Genomic DNA, 12719 nt, shown 5'->3' on the forward strand with positions numbered 1-12719 from the left:
CCAATTGTAGCCCGAAGAAGTAGAATTGTAGACAATGCCAATGGATTTACTCAACGAAATAAGGTTGATTTTTACACCATACCATTCCGATTTTCTTGTAAGCTTGATTTGGGCCAGTTAGAACCAACACAACCCATCATGGGCACGCCGAAGTCCAAACCCTACTAATCATTAATTCATGCCTATCCGCAAATTAAATGTATGGTTGGAATCAAATCAATACACTTATACCTGATTGATCACATAAGAGTGAATGGATATGAACCGACACACATCTTCGTGCCCACTTGCATAATGGATGATAGGATGAATGATCCCAATAGCCAACAACTCAACTATTGCTGTGTACACTTTTAAACCCTTGACTTGAACCTATGACCTCAAAGTTGCTTTGCAATGTGTCAAACCAAATGAGCTATGACTGTAATCCCTCTAACCCCCACACTTTAACAACAACAGAAAAATGAAATGGGGATCTATATCTAAGATAGATGAAAGGTCTCTACTTCTACAATGAAACTTGGGCAAAGCCAGGATTTGCTCATCAGGGAATACGAAAATACACGTGGTTGTTCCCGAAAAATACACTACAATGAGACTCAGGGGGGGGGGGGGAGCCAATTAATCACTTTAAACCTACGAAATAGTGATTTTAAAAACCTTTGAATTTGTTATCATTCATGCTTTGAAAATTAAAATGACCAGTGAGCCGGAATCGTAATTTTGTCAAAAGTTGATCACTTTTTCATAAATATCCCTTTTTTCTCATCTTGGTTGCCTCGACATAAGCAAAATCCTGGCTCTGGCCTTGAGTCTCATTGTAGAAGTAGCGACCTTTCATCTAGCTTCTATATAGAACCCCAATTTTATTTTTTGTTGTTAAAGTGTGGGGGTTAGAGGGCTTACACCCATAGCTCATTTGGTTTGACACATCGCTAAGAAACTTTGAGGTCATGGGTTCAAAAAGGGATAGAGATTTCAAAAAGGGAAAGAGAGAGAAAAAGAGGAGAATGCGAGAAAAGTGTGAAAGAGAGAGAGGAAGAAAAATTTTCTGCTTTGCTGGGCATTATTATCGGAAGTGGAACGACTCTCAAACCAATCCGGGCTCAAAAAGTTTTCAGCATTCTTGAAAAACACCAACTTAGTATTGTGAAAGTGTATACAGATTGAAGACACTTCTCATTTGTAATCTATCTCAATTTCAAAGCCCTACATCATGTCGAAAAACTTATTTTTGAAAACTTTAAAGGGCCAAATATCAACGCAAGAAGCCTAGAATTTTAGACCTAATTCCTATCAAACTCAAAGCATGGGAAAGTTTCCTTTGCAATCGTTTTTTAAAATTTCAATATGAGTTCGTCAAGACAAAACCGAAGAAGCATACAAGCTCAACATTGACCAAACAAAATGAGTATCGAGTCTTCATCTTTGTAATTCATTACAGGTAACTCTCACAAAGAGGGGGAGTTGCAGACACCCCATTTTTATCCGGATTAAGCTTGAGAGATCAAGAAGCCAAACAGAAAACGGATTTAGTCTAAGCTAGCAACACAAAGGACTCATAGGCCTACCACCAAAAAATACCAAAGCCCGCAGGCCTTCCAAAAGCCCAGAACAAGGCATGTATGTACCTTAGGTGTAGACAAGCTTCTTTTTAATCTTCCAACATCTCACTTATGGACAATTTCAATTTTCTTCTATCCACACTTGACCTACATGTGCACCGATTACTTGGAGGGGATCACTCCACTTTCAAGCCTCATTCCTTCGAAACACTCCACGTGGCTCACCCGCAACATTCCTTTGGAATCACTCCCTTTAATCATTTTGCCCCCACTTTTACTTTGCCTAGAACTCCACCATTGGATCCAAAGTAAATTGGCATTGTATCTTATCTTTGACTTAGCTCCATATCATCTCAAATCCTACTAATTCTTTTAGCTTTTGGAGACCACAAGCAACTTGACCACAAAATCCCTACTTTACAATTATCCATCATTTTTACACTTTGGTCTTATGGTAATTTTGTCTATTCCATCACCTTTGACTTTAATCATACTACAAGAGAATATGACATATACCCCTACTTTGTTGAGGCCACTTTATGATCAAAGACTATTGAGTCCCTCACCCACTTTAAACCTAATTTTACCAAAATTCAAAGTAAATTGATGAAAAATCAAGTGGTCTTGATCCTTTTACCCTCGAAAGAGAACTTTTTAAAATCTTTTGCACATTTATTCTTTAGCCTTTGAAAAATCTTGGTTGGTGTAACTTAAATACCATGAAAATGTTTATTGAAGATAAGGGCATAAAAGAAAATGAAGATCACCCATGAAAGTATTTTTGGGAATATTAAGCACTTGGAAAGATTGAAATTTTTTTGTCTCAAGGGTATCTCAAAATTCTATAAATAGAGGCTTATTCAAGGTAAATGGGAGGAGTCTTTGGATAATAAGAAAATTCTTAGGTAAACCTACCCCCTTTTCATAACTATGAGTCACTAATAACTAAGAAAAACTGTTTTCTAAAAGTTCATTATCTATGGTGTCCATTCACACTTTAATCTTGAATGGTGACAACTCCTACAACCATGTAGATGAGGTCCAAATTAATGAACCTCACATGTCTATATGATGAAAATAATATATATATATTTTTTAAAGAGAATCGCCTATTCCTCCGTATCTCATATGGGTTTTATAATTCTAGGAATTGGTTCCCTAACCGATACGGGACTCAATGGAGCCATTTTACAAATAATCTCTCATGGATTTATTGGTGCTGCACTTTTTTTCTTGGCAGGAACGAGTTATGATAGAATACGTCTTGTTTATCTCGACGAAATGGGAGGAATAGCTATGCCAATGCCAAAAATCTTTACATCTTTACAATGTTCAATAGCTTCTCTTGTATTGCCTGAAATGGATGGTTTTGTTGCAAAATTGGAGTGACCCTAGAAATGTAACCTTTCTCTCATATTACATTGACCTTTTTTTTTCATTTAAATAATGTTGAAGTGACCTCAAACTGGAATCTCATGTCGCACTTCTTGACGTGAAAATATATGAGAATCATAAATACTTTTCATCAAGATACAAATGAAAAAACATCAATGGTTCATATCAACTTTCACGTCAAGAAATGCAATACGAATTCCAGCTTGAGATCACTCCAGTATGACTTTTTTTTTCTAATGTTTTAGATCAGATCTAAATTAGTGATCCCACTAGGGCTGTGATGTTATTTTCTTATATTATTATGGCTATCTCTCTCGAGAGTTACTAAGAAACATGCTTTCTTTCATAATCACAAGAAAGAAAGTTGCTCCATTTTCCTTTTTTATTGAAATCAACTTTCTTGTCAAATTTCCAGAATTCGAAAATGATCCATCATCTTTTTTCCAATGAAATAAGATGTTTCAGGCGTTAGCCAACAATTGGACCCTAATAATTGATTTTATACCAAAAGGACAAAAGAGGGTATCATCTCCTGTGTACTGTACCCTCGTGAAATTACTAATTGACCCTACATATGGATTTATTTCAACATGCACCCTGGCATTTGAGAGGTAGCTAACAATCCATTTGGTTAAATCTTTACTACGTGAAAACTGGAAAATTCGACATAAAAAATTGATAGGCAAGGCCCATGAATATTAAAAACTAAATTTTGACAGTTTAAGACCATTGAAATTCTTGATGTTTTCAGATTTGACAGTTTAGAATTGTCAAATTTCTTTCATCCTTCATTAATTTGATAATTTCGACCTATCGAAAAAAAAATTTAACAATGAAAAATTCAACGCTAATTCGACCTCTTGGTCCGTCAAATTTTATGAAATTTAACGATCCAAGATTGTTAAATTTGGGATTTTTTCACATTGTGCCTTCTTTCTTAAGGTCACCTCATTCCTATATAACATCAAAAATTCAAATCATGAAGATCGACCATTCAAATTTTGAGAATAATAATTTAAATCACCGATACTGATAATTTGAATTGTCAACCTCAATAATTCATATTTAAGTATAGAATTTTATGATTTATAATCATTGATCTCAATAATTGGATTAATAATCAATATCAATTATTTGAATTCCCGATTATGATGATTAGAAAAAATTTACTAACTATACTATCAATTTTCCATGTGTTTAGAAAGAAATCCCATTAAGTAAATTTACCTTTTTCTTATCCAATTAATTATCACCAATAAATAACCAAATGAACTTGGAGCAGGAACTGCCCACACTAGTTTTATAAAATTAAAAAAAAAAACAAAACAAAAGGTTTATGACAGTAAATACTGGTGTTTATAGTGTTAATATTGGCGATTAGAGTGTTCACAAACTATTTATGATATTCGTAAATCTCAATCATTGAATTTTGTGTTTGAAGGGTTGGATCATGTGTTGTTTTCATGAGTCATTCTCAGGAGCCAATGGACCTCAACTCATTAATTAATATTTTTTACACTATTAATTTTTTGAGTTTTTCATTGGTTGCCTTTGAACCTAAATACTAATTACGTAATCCCCCTAACTTTCAAAACTTTACATTTTGAACTTATTACCAATTCTTCAAGGATTGGTATAAATAATAACGTCACACCAACTGTGCAATTTTTTGGTGATTTATATAGAGATTTGTGTGGTATTAGTAAAAGTTGGTGTGACAATAGCAGCTCTAAAATTTTTCTAACATCAATAAATATCATTTAGTTTTAAAAACTGAAATAACTCTCATTTACAATGGGTGAGTTTCACTTTTTAGATAAACTATAAATTATGATAATTATTACGTCCAAGGGTATTTTTGGACTTGAAAAATGTCCATCCATGTCAAGTTTGTGCCATCTATATATTAAAATTTTAAATCATGGTAGGTAGTTCTCCTTGCTTCTTTTTTTTCACAATTAGATTTTTAAAGTAATATAAACAAAAAAGAAATAATTAAAAATGATTTTTACATTTTTGAGCAATGCATTTCTAAAAGGAATATATTTTAAATTAAAAAAAAAATACAATTAATTTGAAAAAGATAAACCTTGCTGCTCCCTTTGGGTTGTTTAGAAGGTAGAACTCAATGCTTTAAAAAAAATAAACGAAGATGATAAAATTAAGAACATCTACCAAAATTTTCAGATATAATATACAAAAAGATTAATATTAAGGATCCAATTGAAAATTCAGGACATTTTTATCTTTTAAAATAATAATAGTTGCATAATTTTGGACTTTTTGTATTTATTACCGTTCTGACACTCTAATTGTCCTTTTATAACTTATATTGATCAATAATGTTATGAATTAAGAATCCATGACTCATAAAGAATAACTCGTGAGAAAAGACATGATCTTCGCCGTGTAAATACGAAATCCAATGGTTAAGATTTATAAGTATCTCAATGATACTTAGTTGAGGATAGATCCCACCATTGGATTTTGTGTTTACAAGATCTGGATCTATTTTTTTTTTTCTTTCATTCTTCACGAGTTATCAAATCTTAACCTTAATCAGGTTTTTTTATAGTTATTATTATATGTATTTCACAGTTAACTTAAATGATGAAGAAATATATATGGGAAATGTTCAGCACCCTAAGTTTTACCACACACTTTAACAAACGTTTTTTGTCCTACATGGGTTAGAAGTTTTGGAATGAGCTGATTTTTGGTGAGGATCTCTATGATTAGAAGATCATCCTCCCAAAAATCAGCCCATTCCGAAATGTTTAGCCCCATGTTTACACGTTGAAAAATCGTGGACCGTCCATTTTTGTAAATCAATTTTGATGGGGTTAGAAGTTTTGGAATGAGCTGATTTTTGGTGAGGATGATCTCCTCACTATAGAGATCATCCTCACCAAAAATCAGCTCATTCCGAAACTTCTAACCCATGTAAGACAAAATGCATTTGTTAAAGTGTGTGGTAAAACTAAGGGTGGCGAACGGGACCCTATATATATATATATATATATATATATATAATATATATATATAAATTTTTAGGAGAAAAAAATTGATAAATACTTACCTTTATAGATTATGATACCGTGCTCCATCATGGAAGACTTAATCGTCAAAACAGTGAAAATGTTGTGCAACATTATAATTGACGGTGAGACAAATTTGTGGTGAATGATACAAATTTCGAGGAAAAAAATTGATTAATACTTACCTTTCTAAATTATGATACCGAACTCCATCACGAAATACTAAATCTTCAAAACAATAAGTTTGTTATTCATCATTGCAATTGATAGAATGCTGTCATTTTAGTTGTGGACAATCTCAAGTTAAAAGTGACAATCAAGAATGAGTACTTTATTTATATAAAAAAACATTTATGAATGAGTAAACTTTATATGTTTATGAATTAGGAATGGTAGCATCCAAGACGTTATAAGCACATTTGCATCCTCTAAAAATTTCATTTTTTGAAATACATTTATTATTTTATCTTTTAATGCAAAAAAATTAAGAATTTGTAATTATTGTAAAATAAATATTTTTATAAAAATATTATTACAATAAATATTTTTGCGATAAATAATTTTACAAAAATATAAGAGAATTTTTAAATTTACAAAAATATTATTATTTCAAGGGAATTTTTAAGGAATAAAAGTTTGGGAGGACATATGCTAGTATCCTCATGTTAGTTGGAAGGGTATTTTAGGTGTTTGACATTATTTTTAAAGTCAAGTAATGTTTTGTTGAATATATATATTTTTAACTATTTGGATTACTAAATAGTTGTCAAAAAAAATGGGTGTATTAAAACTCCATATTGGAGTGTGTTAAATAATTTTTCTTTAATTTTAGAGAGTTGCTACAAGCATCCCAAAATTTACTTATTACACCTCAATTAAAGATTAAAATACATTTGTAAAACATTACAAAGGTTTGTCTCAAATTATTGTTTCAATTGTTTGCATTAGGTTCATATAAAATATCAAAACCTAAAAATATAGAAATCTAGCATAAAAAATAAAAAAATTAAGAGTTGGCAAGTTTTACTTATTCTCAATCATTTACTTATTTTCTTTATTTTTAATATAGGTGTAATAAGTAAAAGTTGGAGTGGCTATAGCAGCATGTGTAAAACATGTACTTAAACTTGAAGACATGAGCTTTTTCACTTTGTGTAACTAGGCTTTTATTTTTTTAAACATAGAAATTAAGTACATTGTACATTTTCCCATTAGAATTGTCCAAAAATTCTACTGAGTGAGGCTAGAAAGGTACAACGCGCAGCACGTGGTCCTGGATCGTGGAACCCAAACAAAGAGCCTCCATTCAAGACAAAGCACAGATTTTTATTTTTACCCAGTCTCAGCCATACGTTCCACCGACTACAGATTTTTATTTTTTCTCAGTCTCAGTCTCAGCCATACATTCAACCAACCACAGAATTTTTTTTTTTTCCAGTCTCAGTCTCAGTCTCAGCCATACATTCCACCAACCTCTCTCATTAAATGTGGTCTCCCTGTTGTACGGCACGTTGAACAGTCCTTTTCGAGGTCTTGAATGCTTGTAGGTCCCACACCAAGCACAAGAACATTAGAAGACGACTTAAGAGAATCATCAAACGTTAATATAGCAGGGTGGTCCTAGTATCTTAATGTGTAATGTTTTTTTGCTGACATAGGCCCCCATCATTTGCCTTGAAATACATATAATTACAAATCTTTTTCTTGTGTATCTGGATGGGCATATGTCAGAGAGGGGTAACATGTTATCATGACTCTTACTTTAATATCTTTTGCTGGTTTGGACTCTCACCTCATCCACCCACATTTTCATAAGAAAAACATTTTTCTTTGTCACCTCCTGACATATTAGGGATATAGGGTACATGTGCATAATTACACCCAATAAAAATCTTCCATACCACCATTATTACATGAGTAAGATAAATTGGGACGGGCAGGTGTTGCTTCGTCCATGTTAAAGGATTGACTCCGTTGATGAGTGGTCTAAGTTGAAGTCTTTACGTATCAAAAATTTCAAATTTTAAAGATGACTCATTAAGAGTGACACATGGTAGAAGAAAAACATTTAATTGAATATATGGTCGAGTGAACTTCTTTGTAGAGGAAAGATTCTAATCTATGCAGATTTTAATTGAATATCTTTAGGATTCTAACTATAAAGAAGCCTAACATATCAAATCAAAAACAGATTTAAATTAAGACGGAATAATAAAAGGATAAAATTAGAAACTTCTTTATTTGAAAAATGATACTTAAATTAAAGAAAGATCGATAATATCTTCACAAGAAAGATTGTCAAAAGGAGAACACAGTGAAACTATAAATAAGAAGATCAATACTCATGTAAAGAACTTTTTGACATATTATCTAATTTAGTTATTTTGGATTTCTTGCTAACTTTATCATCAAGGGGTCTTGATGTAGGAATCCCTTCCAGATTTGATAATTTTTACAGAAAAATAGAGGAATTCTTCATCAGGATTTAATAATGGAGGTGAAATAATCTTTTTTACTTAAGTAAAGTACACAAAATTTTCAAAATTCACCGTTGAATTTAAATTTTATACTTAAGAGTTTGGTGGCCGTGCATTGACAAAGCCTTGGATGAAGGCTGTGAAGGCTATTTTTCAAAAAGATTAACACCTAGCCATCTTGAGAAAACTTAACCAAACGTCCAAGTTACAAGACAACTTAGCTGAGCATTCGAGTTATAAGACAATTTAACCAAAAATCCGAATTAACAGAGAAGGAGAAGAAATGCCAGATTTTTCTTTAATCAAGTTCCGAAAACGTATGAAGTTCAGGAATCATAAATCCCATAAAGTAAGGAGTATAACAATATTTGCGAAAATCAAGGCAAATCCCTAAAATGATGTAACCGTTCAAACGGAAATCAAGGAGAAAATCTAGGAAGATCTAAGTGAGAAAACTCTTATAAATACGTAAGTGCAAGGCTCTTAAAGGTACGCAATCTTTCTAAAAATACACCTACTAGTCTACTTCTTATACTAAAAATCTTGACTTAGACGTGGGAGTGGTGTTGTTGCAGGCACACCCAGGAGGAATATATGAAGGCAAGAATTCTTTTATCAATGAGAATCATGAGGTAGTGCAAGTTTTTGCATCTACAAAGGCTTACAAAATTTTCTAATTTTTTTCAAATATGATCAAAGCTATGGTGTTAGATTGACAACATATCAATTTATGTGGGCCCAACGGTCTTAGAAAGATATATAAAAAAAAAACTATACTTTCTTTTTCTTCGTATGCAAGTTTATCAAAAGCTTGATGAACATTAAGATTCACATTTTTTTTTTTTGAAACTCTAGGATGTGTACTAAAAAATAGTACACTTCATAGAAGCAGAGCTTTCTTTCACAAATTTAGATAATAATCAGGAGATAACAAATTTCTTAAAAAAGAAAAAAGAATTCCAATATTTGATTTATTAGAAGTGGAACTTCCATTAGCATTTCCAGTATTTTGGGGATACATGTAACCATGAGACTGTAACATTAGGATTTTGAGTGGGAGAATATTTTCCTATGTAGAAAGGAAAATTGTTTTCCCTACAAAAATGATTCACTTGAAAATGTACAATCATACACCTGCAAATTATATTTTCCTTGAAAATCATTTTTCCAACAACTTCCCCCCCCCCTCCCCCGCGCACAATCCTAGTGTCATAACTAGTTAAGATTACTATGTATTTGACATTTTTTCATAATTGATTCTCAATCATTTAAAATTATTGTAACAAACTTTTGTATATTAATGAATTTTTTCTAGGAGTATATTTACAGTGACATGTGCCTTTGTTGGTCTCCAATGACTCTTTTCTATCAACTATGGCATTATATCATTGACGGGAATGTCAAAATTATTTATTTATTTATTTTTTTGTGTGTTAAATTTGTTAGAATTCCAACCTGCCAATTCCAAAATAGATTATCCCTTTTTGGATTATGTTAACATGTGCCCGAAGGGCGCACACGTTAAAGTGCAAAAAATACATTATGGAAATTGCTTTTTGTACAAGAAAATGCCCTTAATAAATTATTTATTTTATCAAAATACGCCCAGATTCCCAAAGTCTATTTATTGCACTTTAACATGTGTCTTTAGGACACACATTAACAAGACCTATGGCATCAACGCTCTTAGAATTTAACCAATTTGACAAACTGACCCTCGGGGGTTACCCCATCATGGATTATTTAATTTTAATCATCCATTGATAATAAATAAAGTAATTAATAATAAAATGCTCTCAGGTGGACTCTTTATATCCTTTGCTAAGGAATCAACAATCTCAATCAATAGGGAAAGTTACTTAATGGACCCTCACGGAGGGACTTATTTCTAAATAGTCCCTAAGTTTTCAATGGTTGCCTGGAAGGACATTTAATAAACTTTTTCTTTCTAAATAGTCCATGGACCTCATCTCCCACATTTCTCACGATTGAATGTCCTAACAATTCGAACTCATCGTTTTCATCCAAAAATTGGATTTTTGACATCTCAATTGAGTTTTGGAGACTCCATTCCGTCAGAAAGGATTTAAGAAGGAAGAAGAAGTCATTTTCAAGGGTTTTTTCATTTTTGTTCTTAATTTTTGAATGAAAATCGATATATAATAGTTCTTTTGGGTTGAAATCATTTAAACAAGTCGTTATCTCAAGTCTCTAGTTGATCTTCCATGTATTTTGGTATTAAAAAAAATCAAAAATTAAAAATGGGTAGGTTTTACCAGTGTCGAGTTCACCACTTTTTATTTAAAAAAATGATGAACTCGACAATAATTAAAAAGGCGTCAAGTACGATTGTAAATAATGGTGAGTTTGACAATATAAAAAAATGTGAACTCAATACTAAATTAAAAAGGATCGAGTTCGATAGTAAAAATTATGAACTCAATAGTAAGGACCATTAATAAAGAAAAAGTTTACTCAATGTCCTGTCAAACTAACACACAAAACTTAGGGACTATTTAAAAAGAAACCCTTCTGCAAGGGTTTTTAAAGTAATTTTTCCCAACAAATATGCAAATTTGATGAGCACACAATTTACACCACACAGAAAATGAAATAGTCACTGTGGAGAGTATTTCTCGGGTGGGTGGCACGTGGCAATCTTGAGGAATTATAACCGATTCACCGAATTGTGTGGTGAGCTAACTAAACAACATTAAGAGCGACCTTTCAAATTACATTAGTGGGTAGGTCGGGGCAAACTCTGTAAAATCTGGTATATTAGGTGTAATTGCTCTCGTGGAAATCGAGGCAGATCACGGAGAGAACCCATGGAGACTTACGGACAGAGAACTCTATAAATACAAGGTGGCAACACACCCAAAAGGTTAGAAAAAATTCTCCCATAGAACACTTTATTAGATCGGCACTAAAATTCTAATTTGGGTGTCGAATTGATTTTGTTGTAGGCCCTCCCCTGAGCTTAAGAAGAATCATCGAGGATCACGAGGTAGAGCAAATTTCTACCTCTACAGTTACTTACTTCTTCCACCCAAAAATAGGTTCTTCCTATAAATTTTACTCAACTAAAATAGGTCATGTTAACGTGTGCCCTTAGAACACACGTTAAAGTGCAATAAATACACTTGAGAAATTGGACTTTGTACTGAAATTGCCCTCAAATAATTTTTTTTTATAAATTTATATATATATATATATATATATATATATATATATATATATATATATATATATATATATATATCAAAATACCTCCAAATGCTTATTCCCAAGGTGTATTTATTGCACTTTAATGTGTGTCCTTAGGGCACATGTTAACAAGATCTCAACTAAAATAATTAGTAAAGTTTTTTCAATGAAATACCCTTGAATTTAATATATATATAAGGGGCGGTTCAGCAGCCCTAAAGTTTGCCAAACATCTTGCTAAACATGGGTTAGAAGCTGGTGAGAATGATCTCTTTCATCCTCACAAAAAATCAGCCAATTCCAAAACTTTTAACCCCATCAAAAGTGATTTACAAAAAATGTTTGGCAAATTTTAGGGTTGCCGAACTGCTCCCATGTATATATGTATGAGTCAGGTAGTCACATAAAGCTACTCACAAAGTTACAACGTGTTTCGTCTTATATGTGTAAAAAGGTTCGGAATGTGCTGGTTTTTTGTAAGGATGATTTCTATGGTGAGGAGATCATCATCACCAAAAATCAGTTCATTCTGAAATTTCTAACCCTATCAAAAGTGATTTACAAAAAATAGACGATCCATAATTCTTCAACTTGTATACTAGGGTTAGAAGTTTCAAAATGAACTGATTTTTGGTGAGAATGATCTCTTTCATCCTCACAAAAAATCAGCCTATTCCAAAACTTCTAACCCCATCAAAAGTGATTTACAAAAAATGTTTGGCAAATTTTAGGGTTGCCGAACAGCTCCCATATATATATATGTATGAGTCAGGTAGACACATAAAGCTACTCACAAAGTTACAACGTGTTTTGTCTTATATGTGTAAAAAGGTTCAGAATGTGCTGATTTTTTGTAAGGGTGATTTCTATGGTGAGGAGATCATCCTCACCAAAAATCAGCCCATTATGAAACTTCTAACTCCATCAAAAGTGATTTACAAAAAATAGACGATCCATAATTCATCAACTTGTAAATATGGGACTAGAAGTTTCAGAATGAGCTAATTTTTGGTGAGGATGATCTTCTCACCATAGAG

This window comes from Akebia trifoliata, chromosome 2, assembly GCF_017979445.1.
Source record: "Akebia trifoliata isolate Shusen 1 chromosome 2, ASM1797944v1, whole genome shotgun sequence".
NCBI classification, from domain to species: Eukaryota; Viridiplantae; Streptophyta; class Magnoliopsida; order Ranunculales; family Lardizabalaceae; genus Akebia; species Akebia trifoliata.